The following is a 13,789-nucleotide window of genomic DNA, read 5'->3' on the forward strand; positions in this document are numbered from 1 at the left end:
CAAAAGATGTAACAAAAAGGGGTTGAAGACTGTGAAGACAAAGTAAAAAATTATGTCAGGAACAAAAGGTCTGTGAGAGTCTGCTTATGCCTAGGGGAAGTTGTTCATGGATGTGTTAGATAGTGCTGGGAAACAAAGCAGTTTCTTCACCTCAGCATTCACCGGGAAGAAAAGGGAGAAACCTGCCAGCACCAAAAAGACCTTTCGTAGAGTGAAAAACGGAAAATTCCTGAACACTACATCTGCCCACTGCAGCTGACAGAAGAGGGCAATGGCTCAGCAGGTGGTCCCAGGCCAGCTGCCATCCTCCCTTACTCCCCTGAAAAGGAAAAGATGTTGAGCAATGAGTGACAGGAGGACTGTCAGGAGCCAACTGCAACATCTGTATTACCCAAATAGCAGCTTGCTCTTCCCTGTCGCCACGCATGGTGTGTACAGGTTTTGACAAGGAACTTCCATGGTGACTTCTTTTTGTTTTGTTTTGTTTTGTTGGTTTTGGGTTTTTTGGGTTGGAAAGTGTGTGTGTGTGCTTGGGTTTTATTTGTGTACGTGCAAAGCCTCCAGATTTAAGTCCTCCTCCTGCTTGCTCTCCTTAAAGCCTCGTCTTTGTTTAGTATGTTTACTTGCTCTCATGAAGGCAGCACAGGGTGCTCAGAAAATGCTGGACTTCACGCTCAGGGACAGTGTTCCCATTTGTCTAGCCTCTGTGCTTACCCAAAAGCTCAGGGGCTCAGATAAACAAGGTCATGTTACATTTATAAATAAAACTGGGCATGACTAACTTGTGTATCTGATGGGAGAAAATCAGGTGACACTTGAGGCTGCAAAGCACATAGTCACAAATTGACTGAGGTTAATGAAATTGCATAGGGCAAGACAGTTTATTATTATTGCTGCTCCTGGACCATCATCCATGAAGAACATGATATAGAATACTCTATTCAACTATGGGATAGGTGTGGTTTGGGCATGCAAAAAGGGAACCCATTTTGCTGCTTGTACGCCAACCTTGATTTGGAGAAAGCACTGCTGGGCATCAGCAAAGAGGCAATTATTGAGTGAGAAAGGGCTGCTGCAGTCACTAGCCCCTTATGCTGGCAGGAGATAAAGCAAAGGTATTAAAGCAGCCACTAGCATGACATGTGCAGTACATGCTTCTGGTAACTGGATAGCCTCTTCCTTACCAGATCTAAAGTCTGCTAAATCTGTAACATACTTAATTGAATGAATAACTGAAAATAGCAATTTTATTTCATAACTGAGCTGGTCTAACTTTAGTTTCCGATTATTAACTCTTTGGTGAGCAAGGCCAAACTTGAAAGGGTCCAAATGGACTACTTCTATGTTTTCTGAATTTCTTTTCCCTGGACCAAGATCCTTCAACTCTTATAATCTAAATTGCTGCTCTTTGACATTTGTTTGGCAGCAGAGTAGCGCAGGATTCAAAACAGCATCTTAGAGGTGAAAGGCTACATATCCTGTTAGTGGGAAAACTTTCATCTCCAAAAGCAATGGTATTTGTCAAGAGGCTAGAGAAGATCTGACATCAGGAAAAGGCTTTGTGAGGTCCACCATAGTAACAGAAACATATTCATCTTGATTTAAAGCATTCTTTTCATAGTGAAATCTAAAAATGGAGCAAGACTGGGTTATAACTTACATGCAGGAACTGTGGCAAATAACAATTTATATAAGGAAATGAAGGTGCCACAGGGATTGGGTTCCAAGGCAAACTAGTCTTGTGAAAAGGATATGAAGTTAAGTAATGGTCAAATAAACCAGGGATTTTTTTTATTTGTTTTTAATATTGCTTTAAAAAAAAAAAAAGTGAAATGTAAATAAAAAAGTACAGGAGTGCCTGACATTCACAAAAGGCTTGCTTGTGATTGGTATATTGAAGAAATTGCTGAATAGTTTATCCCTGTGATAGCACTACCTCTAGAATGTTGCTAAGGTCAGGAAAAAATGTGGATTATTGATTACCACACCTGTGACTCAAACCTGAAGGAATGAAAAGCTGATATAAATGGTGTTGTTTGATTTGTGACATTTTCTGAATTTTTGCTCTTGAACCAATTCACTTTTAATAAACAGTTACTGAGATTATTCTGGTTTTTTATTTGGTCGGTTTGGGTTTTGTTTTCTCCCTTTCCTTGCTCTGCTTTTCTCTTGCAGAACAGTAAGAACTCAAATAAACTGCAGTTTGGTGAGGATTTCTCTCAAGAAGCCTGAGCTGCTGCAGCTTAAAGGCTGAGAAGCTGAAGAAGAGAAACAAACTGCATCTTTCCCAGTGCTACTTGGTTAGTACCACACAACTGCACAGTTATTTTGTCACCCTTTCTACCAGGCTTCAGCAGTAGCTAGGAGGTTGTGTATGCACAAGAGGAGGTCAGGCAGTTTGCTGAGCTTTGCTTTTTCACTCTGAAATCATGGCCTTCCTGCTTTATGGAACTGAGATGATCAGGAGCTCCTGGAGCAATTTTCCAAATAAAAGATGCCTTTTCTTGTAATCCAAATATATTACAAGAATGTTTCAGCAAAAGATGTTTCCTGTAGTGTGGTAATTCAGATTCACATGCCAAGATAGACCTGCAAATAAGCAGAGGCTGGGCAGAGACAGATGGCACCACTGTGTCCCATGAGGTGATCCAGCAGCACCAGTGCAGAGGTCACAGTCTCTGGTAAAGATGCCCATTGAAATCGAGTGCTTACCCTAAATCAAGTAGGGCGAGGATCTGAAGAAGAGATTTTTCTTGGTTTATTTTCTTCCTTTTTCTATGTAAATGTTTTATTTCCAGGCAAACATTTTGCTTTCTTTTCACCAAAAATATCTCCTCTTCCATTTAAAAAATACTGAGTATATCCCCATATGGAGAAGGAAAACTTGTACGAGATCAGAAGTTTTATATTTTTATACTAAGCTCTAGTGCTAGCAGTTGATGTGGAGATGTGGAAGAGAAGATCAGTGTTTGGGTCTTTAAGCTTGTGCCTGACTCCTCACCCCAACAGATAGTTCAGAAAGTTTATCAATTGTAGGTATTTTTAAATGAAGTAACAATGCCACTAGAACACCATGAAGGGCATCTACCTTGCTCACCTCTTTGGCCTCTAGCACTTTCCCTAGAGATGGCCTTACTCTATGTAGCATAACCTGAATAAATGAGCTGAACATGGAAAACTCCACACATTTGACAATTTGTGTGTGGGACAGCATCTCACCAAAGCATTCCTCTGCAGGTTTTGGGGGTGCTTTGAAGGAGAAAATCCCCAAGCATGCCCTTCTTCCTATTTTGTAGTTCAGAAAAAAGCAAAATGTTTGCTGCAACTTGCCTGCCTTGCATCTTTCTGAATTTTGAGAACTATTTACTCTTTAGCAAGTTCTTAGTCCAAGATCTATAAAACTGAAGCTCCCCAGGGTTTCCCTTCACCTACCCATGACCACCAGCAGCAGCCTGACTCAGGATCTGCTCCACAGACACCCGGGTGCCTTAGTGGAGAAGGGTAGAGAGGAGCCCTGGAAACCCTTCCTCCCCCAATAACGCCTTTTTGCTACCACCTAGTGGACACAGCAGGTGCTATAAACCAGACTTTTTAGGGAAGTGGATGCCAGTAACAGGGAAAAAATGTGGAGAATCGTGTGCAGAAACTTCCCCTGATTTTGATTTGCTGTGCTGCTGTTACTACTGGTTCCTGGTGCAGTGTAGGCAGGCCAAGGCAGAGCTGTGGCATGCTCTCATCAGAGATTTGCATGCTGTGATGCTACAACTCCTTCATCTGGTGCTCATACATGCCTGATGCTTGCTAGTGCTTGGCTGCTTTGAATGACGTACGCTGTAAAACAGCCTGAGGTCCCAGAAGCTCCCAAACACTGTTTATGCTGAAGGACAGACCACAGCACCATGTACCGGGTTTCATCAAGAGATCAGAGGAATCCGTGCTAAATGTCCTGGACCATGATATGGGTGCCACATCACAGGAGATGTCAGTCAGCAACAGCAAAACACCACGTCAACTTGTCTGAAGGCCACAGAAATGTACACCAAGTCAAAAACCTTGATTTGTATGTTGTGAAAGGTGGTGTTGGCCTAAAGAGATCACCATCTATGAACTGGAGAGATTATTTTGTCTTAGACTGGATGTACACAACAAAACCGTAAGTGCAATAAAGCATTAACAGAAACAGCTATAATGAAGTACCTAAGGAACGTTAGGATGGAATTAGCTTTTTAAGCCTTATGGTCTTGCTAAGTGCTGAGGAGGGGACAGGACAACTGAGGCTGTGACCTGCGAGTGTGGATTTCATTTTTCTGCAGTCAGCCAAGATTGAAGAACATGAAAACATAAAACAAAAGGAGAGGGAACCAACTCATGAAGTGAGGCTGAGGTGGTAATACGGCAACTAAAGACAAACCTAAACTGTGATAGGTCTGCTGATATGACACAAATTCTTTTGGCTATATAGTCTCTTGGTAATGATGCATAGCAAATGCAGCCATAGAGCAGATAACATTTTGTTCAACCTCCTATGATTTTTTTTTCAGAAATAAGCATAGACACTGAATTCAGCCAGCTATAAGAGTCTTTTTTGGCATTAGGCCTCTACCTTCCATGAGGAATACTGGGCCAGATACTTGCTACTGTATGAGTATGAAGTGCTAGTGATGCTTATGCACCAGCTGATGCTACTGAGAGCACTGTTCTGTCCTATTGATTCCCCATCAGTTTTCTTGTTCTACTGCATGCTAACAAGTCAGCAAATAAATCCACCTCCATAAATACATGATGGAAGAGTCTCTGTAGGTGTTATTTTACTTTTACTTTAGAATTTTTTTTTTACCCCAGAGCCACAACCATATGTCCATCACAGAAGCGAAACAGGAATTATGGAGAGGGGAGCATATATCCAGCTAATGCAATATGAATTGTACTTCAGTCCCTAATCTGAAAATAAAACCCCTTCAGGTCTCTGTAGTCGATCCACAAATACGTCTTTGGGAGTGTCAGAATTGGCTGTGTCTGCAGCAGGGAAAAGGGAGATGTAATCTCAGCTCGTGCTGTCCAGCTTTCCATTGTTAGCTGTATGAATTACAGAAGTGAAGATTAAAGCTGTCTGGCTCCTGGGCTTGTCAGAGAGCGGGTTTTAGAAAACGTATGCTGAAATTCAGTGTGCATGTGATAAAGACAACACTTATTGAAAGCAAAGGTATAGTTACGTATAGCTCAAAAGGTATATTGCTTGTCTCACATGAGCAGACGACATAATTTAAAATTTCAGTTCTATTTAGATCCTAAAAGAGAAACTAATCTGAATTTTTGAGTGTTACATAGTCATTTACAAAGCAATAAGATAGAAATAAATCACAGGGCAGTCACAGTCTTTCTAACATGAATTAAAAATTATGAACCAAACATTCTGGCATTTTTTTTTTTTCCCCAAGCAAATTAAAACATGAATCTTCAACGTAATCATCTGAAATGACACCAGAGGGTGCTATAATTTCTCCTTAGGTTCATGGTGTCCTGGCTGAATCCACGGCACTCTCACCCCGTGCGTTCCTTTCAAGAATCTCAAAAAACCACCGACATTCACTGGCAGTTATCCAGAAGGGAGTTAGAGACCAGAGATGGAGAAAGAAAGAAAATATACACTGGTATGTATTTAAGGCCAGAATTCAACTTATGTGAAGGGTCTGCAACAACCACTTTGATTTTACAAAACTAAAATGTAGAGAATTTTGCTCATGTCTGTTTCTCCTTTCTCTAGAAACATAAATGTCAGGCCTTTTGATCTGTAAATATTTTTCCCTTATGAATTCATATTTTATCTGCTACAGATTGTTGTCCTTACTGCACTGCTCAGAAATGATAGGATAATACTGCTAAATATTCACAATGTCCAAAGCCACTTAGTCATCCTTTGGAAGAACTGACAAAAGAACATATTACATCCTTTGCTGCCCTCTGAGATAAAAAAATTACCTAGAAACAGTCCTCAGTCTTTTCTGCCATCTTAAATCTCCATTTAACCAATAGATTTGGGGTTTTCCTCCCTTCCTTCTGAAGCTTGACTACTCAAAGCATGGCCTGTGAGGTCCCAGCCAAGTGAAATTCTTAAACTCCAGTTGAGCTTGACTAAAGAGCTAGCCCAGGTGTGAGGTTACATTCTGAACTTCCTGCAATGTTGACTGTCCTTCATGCTCAGCCCCAAAAGGCCAAAACACAGCCCTTGGTTTCTAAGCCCATCAGAGGCCAGATGAGCATTGCACATCACATCCATGCGGATGCCCCATCCCTGGAAGGGTTCAAGAGCAGGTTAGACAGGGCTTTGAGCAATGTGGTCTAGTGGAGGGTTTCCCTGCCCATGGCAGGGGAGTTGGAATTAGATGATCTTTGGCACTAGATGATCTTTAAGGTCCCTTCCAACCCTAACCATCCTATGATTCTGTGAATCTCTTATTGCACTAGAACCAGCCAGACCCAGTTTTGAACTTATCCTAAATTTAGAGACCCAGCCCTGTTCCAGTTGTCTTCAATGCAACATGTAAGATGCTAACCTTATTGAGGACCTAACTGTCATCTTAATGTAATTGCTATTATTTTGAAAATGCATAATGTACAAGGTTTGTGAGGAATACTTACAGTTTAATAAACAGAATAAATAATTGGCAATATTTATCATGCTAAAAAAAAATGCTATAAAGTATTTTGGTTTAAGGGAAATAATTTTGTGAAATAGTTTTGTGTGAGGCCTGTAAGTCTCATCAAGCAGAGAGTGAGGTATTTGCTCAATTCTGCCTGAGAGGAGATGTAATCCCAAACACTGTGTAGCCCTGGAAAAATTCCCACTGACATCCACCTTGTGTTATCACAAGCCCATAAAAATTCCTTCTGTAACTGGCAGATCAATTTAGGGATTAAGTTCATTACAAGTATACCTGGTTTTACCTTGTGTGTGCCATCCACTAATTTTCAGTGGTGAACCTCAGCACAAGCTTTGTGCATTTCTGGGTGCAGCTTAGAACTCAAAGCTCTGTTGCAATGACAATTATTTGTACTATTGCATAGCAGAGTTGGAAAGAAGTAATTGGTGTATCATTTATTTAAGTAGTGATGTGGGAAAGTGTTCTCCTAGGTCATGCTGAAAGTTCTCTTGGTGGATTTGCTAGTTTATTCCCGTCCTTGAAAAAACTAGGGAAGGCCTTACCCCTAACCTTTGTCCTCTGTTAGCTGTGATCTGACCAAGCAGTTTCCCTTCTGGTGACAATCACCATAAATATTCCAAAATCCAGTGTAGGTGTTGGGGCTAAGGCAGATGAGGACAAAAAAGAGAAATTGGAAAAAAAGAGTAAAGTCATAGTATTTCCATACAAGCTGACAGTTTGTCAGAAGTAATAGTTTGGACTTTTGTCCTGTGGATTACGTGGAGGTATACATATGCAAGTATTTTATTGTAGGTATGCTCATTTCTTTTTTGTAGACCCAAGGAGGAATAGGACTGCCATGATGCCTCCCTCTTTCATCTTGTGTTCTGCCGAACAATTTGTGGAAATTCAGAAATAGCACTAAGCCCTAACGCCTATTACATGCGTCTCAGAGGTGCAGATGCAGTCTCATCCGCATTTGGACTGTTTATAGGCAAATTATATTTATCAGCAAGAGCCTGAGGCTCGAGCCAGCTAGCTGCAATGCACATTGCCAATTGTGATGACAGCTCAGTGCTTCTGGATGATGACATCTATCGTATAGGGCAGGGATGTGAAGGTACGGGAAAGCGTTGTTGCAAAACTTTTCTGGGCATTCTGTGCTTTTAAAAATTAAATGAAACTTGTCAGTGCTCTGCTACCCTTTGTGTTTTTGTGGAAGTGGCTGTACAAAACTGGCAGTCTATGTGAATGCTAAAGTTTATGGCATGCTTTTAATGAAAGCTTCTGAAGACTGTGTATGTATGTGTTTAAGGGAGCAATGCATTCCACTTTAGTCTTCCTCAGTTTTTATTCACCTTCTAGCTTACAGTATTTTCTGTATTTTAAACTCCAATGGAATTGAAGGAAATAGATGTGGAACCAGAACTCAGGTACAGAATGGGCTCTACCTTGTTCTTGGATGCTCTTTACTTCCATTTTTGCTGTCTGTAACACAGGGGAAATGCTGTTACAGCATCTAGTTATGGGCTGCTGTGGTTAAGTGCTATGCAAACCTAGAATAAAAAAAATATTCACTTCAAGCCAAAATGCCTTATGTATCTTCAACCTCAAAAAAGTGTTTTGATAGTTAATTTATGAAGTTCTGGGGCTTTTTTTGCTGTTTTTTTTTTGGGGGGGGGGGTTGGGTTGTTTTGGGTTTTTTTAATAAGTAAGTTTTGAGAAGAGAAGATCTGACATTTACAGCTGACATTGTAATAGTGAGGGATATTAACTGTGTTCTTTTCCTCAAATGAAGTTGCACATGAAATGATAAGGAACATTTCAGAGTTGTGACTGAAATATTAATAATTCTGCTTTGCCCATGTTTTAATGTGTTTAAATATAGAACATTTCAGTATATAAAGCAGTAACATAAGTACCAGTATCTCAGCACCTTTTAGCATGCACTGGTGAATATACTAATGTATGCATTTTGAAACTACACAGATGGGAAAATTTGCAATTCAGAACCTAAACTAGTTCAATAAAAAGGCAGACAAAAAATTTCCTTTGTGTCTAAAGGCAAAGTACCCTGATGCTGCTATTTTAGGAAGGAGAATTAATGACCATTTCTTACAAAGGAAGCAGTTCTTCCCTGCAGTTTAGAATTGATTAATAAATGGCTATGCAGAAAACTCTGTATGGAATTAGACAAGTATGAGTCTGTGCACTTCAATCTATTTTATGCATGTTCTCCAAGATCTCAACAACTAAAGCTAATGCTCCCTCAGCTCCATTGAACTAATTAAGCTAGGTTGTTAAATTAATAATGGGCTGCCCTTCTGTCTGCATTAATGGTACTTAGCAAGTCAGTGTGTGTGTGTGTATGCTTATCTCATGAAGGAGAAAGCTCCTGTCAGTGAATTAGAGTAATCCATTAAAAGAGTTAATGTGACTTGATTAGTGTTGATATCTGAAAAAGCTGGTACACATGAAGAGATAGCTGTAGCTGTAGGAAGTAAGCAACAACATTCCAAACCACTGAGCCACTTCATCTTTTTCAGTTCTCTTGCTGACGGGGTGACATAGCCAAGATTCCTAATGTTTTGGAAGTTCCCAAGAACTGAAAAAGTAGTCCCTTATGCTGGTGATAACTGGCTGAGAGTAGAATGCAAAGATTTTTCTGTATCGTAAATAATAAAATATAATGAAAAGATGATAGCTGGGATAAAGCTATGGAGCCCGGATCAGGGATATCACCAAGGCGCTCCCCAGACTGGTGCACCCGACAGACTACTACCCACTGCTGGTCTTCCAGACAGGTGGGGGGGAAGCTGCTTCCCGCAGTCTGAGGGGGATGAAGAAAGACTACAGGGCCTTGGGGCGGATGGTGAAAGAGTCTGGGGCTCAAGTGATCTTCTCCTCAGTTCTTCCATCTTCCAGTGATGATGTGGGACTGAATGGGAAAATTCAGTCCATAAACAACTGGCTACGAGACTGGTGCTTTAGGCAGGGCTTTGGGTTCTTTGATAACAGCTGGTTTTATAAGGCTCCAGTCCGGATGATGGCACGTGGGAAAGGTTTAACTCACAGAGGCAAAAGGATGCTGGGGCATGAATTAACAGGGCTCATTTGGAGAGCTTTAAACTAGATTCAAAGGGGGATGGGGTTGTAACTGGGCTTGCCCCAGTGGGGCAGCACTCTAGAATTGATGAAGACTGGGAGGCCTCCTATAATCCTAGGGTGAAATTGGCGAGCTCAGCTCCCTCCTTGAAATGCCTGTACACCAATGCGTGCAGCATGGGAAATAAGCAGGAGGAGTTAGAGACCTGTGTTAAGTCAGGAGATCATGATCTGGTGGCAATTACAGAGACGTGGTGGGACAGCTCACATGACTGGAATATACTCATGGAGGGCTATGTCCTTTTCAGGAAAGACAGGCCAGCCAGGCGGGGTGGTGGGGTTGCTCTTTATGTGCGAGAGCAGCTGCAATGTACTGAGTTCTGTCCAGGAACAGGGGATGAGCGAGTTGAGAGTCTGTGGGTGAGAATTAAGGGGCAGGCTGGCAGAGGCGGTACTGTTGTGGGTGTCTGTTACAGGCCACCAGATCAGGGTGAGGAAGTGGACGAGGCCTTCTACAAGCAGCTGAGAGCGGCCTCACAGTCACAGGCTGTGGTTGTTGTGGGGGATTTTAATTTCCCTGATGTTTGCTGGAAGGACTACTCAGCAACCCAGCCACAGTCCAGGAGGTTCCTCCAGTGTATGGGTGATAACTTCCTCATGCAAATGGTGGATGAGCCAATCAGGAGAGGAGCGCTGCTGGATCTCATCCTCACTAACAAGGAGGGTCTGGTCGAAGCAGTAAAGGTTGAGGGCTGCCTTGGTTGCAGCAACCACGAGATGGTGGGATTCAGGATCTTGTGTGGTAGGACCAGTACAATAGCAAGTAGAATTGCAACCCTGGACTTTAGCAGGGCAAACTTTGGCCTTTTCAAGCAATTGCTAGGAGAAATCCCATGGGCAAGGCTGCTTGAAGGTAAAGGGGCCCAAGATAGTTGGTTGACATTCAAGAATTGCTTATTCCAAGCTCAAGAGCAGAGCATCCCGACACGTAGGAAGTCAAGGAAGAGGGCCAGGAGACCTGCGTGGCTAAATAGGGAACTGCTGGGTATGCTCAAGTGGAAGAGGAGAGTTTATAGGTCATGGAAGGAGGGGCTGGCCACTTGGGAGGAATATCAGGCTGCTGCTAGAGGATGTAGGAAGGCAGCTAGGATGGCTAAGGCCTCCTTAGAATTAAATCTGGCCAGAGGGGTCAAGGACAGCAGAAAGAGCTTTTTCAAATACATAGCTGATAAAACTAACACCAGAGGCAAGGTTGGCCCACTGGTGAACGGGATGGGTGCCCTGGTGACAGAAGATACAGAGATGGCAGAGTTATTGAATGCCTTCTTTGTCTCTGTCTACTCTGCCGGAAGCAGTCCTGAAGAGCCCTGTACTCCTGAGACCTCAGATGAAGTCAGGTCAACGGAGCAGTTTGCCTTAGTCGATGAGGAATGGGTTAGGGACCAGTTGAGCAATCTGGACATCCATAAATCCATGGGTCCAGATGGGATGCACCCGCGGGTGCTGAGGGAACTGGCAGAAGTCATTGCTAGACCACTCTCCATCATCTTTACCAAGTCTTGGGAAACGGCAGAGGTGCCTGAGGACTGGAGGAAAGCAAATGTCACTCCAATCTTCAAAAAGGGCAAGAAGGAGGACCCGGGTAACTATAGACCGGTCAGCCTCACCTCCATCCCTGGGAAAGTGATGGAACACCTTATCCTTGGTGCCATCTTAAGGCATATCAAGGATAAGAGGGTTATGAGGGGCAGTCAACATGCCTTTACCAAGGGGAAGTCATGCTTGACCAACCTCATAGCCTTTTATGAAGAAATAACATTGTGGATGGATGATGGCAGAGCGGTGGACGTGGTCTACCTTGACTTCAGCAAAGCATTTGACACAGTCTCCCACAGCATCCTCATAGCTAAACTGAGGAAGTGTGGTCTGGATGATCAGGTAGTGAGGTGGACTGCAAACTGGCTGAAGGACAGAAGCCAGAGAGTTGTAGTCTATGGGGCGGAGTCTAGTTGGAGGCCTGTATCTAGTGGAGTGCCTCAAGGGTCAGTACTGGGACCAGTATTATTTAATATATTCATCAATGATTTAGATGAGGGAATTGAGTGTACTGTCAGCAAGTTTGCTGATGACACTAAGCTGGGAGGAGTGGCTGACACGCCAGAAGGCTGTGCTGCCATCCAGCGAGACCTGGACAGGCTGGAGAGTTGGGCAGGGAGTAACTTGATGAAATATAACAAGGGAAAGTGTAGAGTCCTGCATCTGGGCAGGAACAACCCCAGGTTCCAGTATAGGTTGGGGAACGACCTGTTAGAGAGCAGTGTAGGGGAGAGGGACCTGGGGGTCCTAGTGGATGGCAGGATGACCATGAGCCAGCACTGTGCCCTTGTGGCCAAGAAGGCCAATGGCATCCTGGGGTGTATTAGAAGGGGGGTGGTCAGTAGGTCGAGAGAGGTTCTCCTTCCCCTCTACTCTGCCCTGGTGAGACCGCATCTGGAATATTGTGTCCAGTTCTGGGCCCCTCAGTTCAAGAAGGACAGGGACCTGCTGGAGAGAGTCCAGCGCAGGGCAACTAAGATGATTAAGGGAGTGGAGCATCTCCCTTATGAGGAAAGGCTGAGGGAGCTGGGTCTCTATACTTTGGAGAAGAGGAGACTGAGGGGGGACCTTATTAGTGTATATAAATATATAAAGGGGGAGTGTCATGAGGATGGAGCCAGGCTCTTCTCAATGGCAAACAAGGATAGGACAAGGGGTAATGGGTATAAACTGGAACACAAGAGGTTCCACTTAAACTTGAGAAGAAACTTCTTCTCAGTGAGGGTGACGGAACACTGGAACAGGCTGCCCAGGGAGGTTGTGGAGTCTCCTTCTCTGGAGACATTCAAAACCCGCCTGGACACATTCCTATGTAACCTTATCTAGGTGTTCCTGCTCTGGCAGGGGGATTGGACTAGATGAGGTCCCTTCCAATCTCTAACATACTGTGATACTGTGATACTGTGATAAAGAGTTTCAAAATGGTTAAAAGTGGACATATATATAAACATATAAAGAACAAGAGGTTTTCTTCTTGACAGAAAAACACACTGGGCTTATTTGTATTACAGACATTACCATTATGATTTAGCATGAAACCAAGTTAAAATAATCACAAGTTTTTGAAATTATCTTAATGCTGCCTCCTAAAAGTTGATGAGCAGTTCCAGAATGTCAGTTACTGAGAATGAAGCATGAGAGATCTATCAGCAGCAATGGACATTTTTGATTAATCATTTATTTAGCTGCAGAAAAAGGGGAGAAAGACTTGACTCATGGTCTCACGCCTACAAAAAGACTACAAGCATTTTTTTCCCCCTCATATATAGTACAGAAGGCATGAAGTGACTTAAGAGATACAGAGAAGAGTTCTTTGAGCTCTCCATGCCCTCCCTGCCCTCCCAGCCACTGGCTGAGGAGCCAAAGATTGGGCTTGGTGAACTGTTCAGGACCTCTATAAGCATTAACAGTAGGGAACACACTGACCAGATGGTTTGTTAAATACCCTGTCTAGTCAATGAAGCTGTTTGTTTAAAACCAAGATATACTGAAGTCATCTAAGACTTTATGGATCCAAACTTGTTTAGATACTCATTTACAGATGAGATTGCTGTAGTGCTCTTGGGCTTCAAAGGCATGATTCATGGCACACTTTTACATGTGCCTTAACAACATAGGGCAATACAGGTACCCTGACACAGCCATAAGATAGCTATTTTTTTGCACAATAGCAAATACATATTAAACCTAGTAAATTTTTAATATTAGCTGAGAGCATGTGAATCACTGGGCAAAGGTGGTATTAAGCTCAGGTATAACTATTAGTTTGATGAATGATGCATGCGGAACATAACGTGGAATTACCCAGCACTTCTTGGAGGAACTGTCTTCATGAGCAGTAGTACAAGAGAAAGGAAAAAAAGTCAAAATAATGTCCTGTGCAGGCTACCTTAAAACATTTTTGACTGTTATTTCAAAATCAAATTTCCACAAATAAACAGAAAAAT

The sequence above is a fragment of the Psittacula echo genome (genome assembly GCF_963264785.1).
Source record: "Psittacula echo genome assembly, chromosome: 4".
Lineage (NCBI taxonomy): Eukaryota > Metazoa > Chordata > Aves > Psittaciformes > Psittacidae > Psittacula > Psittacula echo.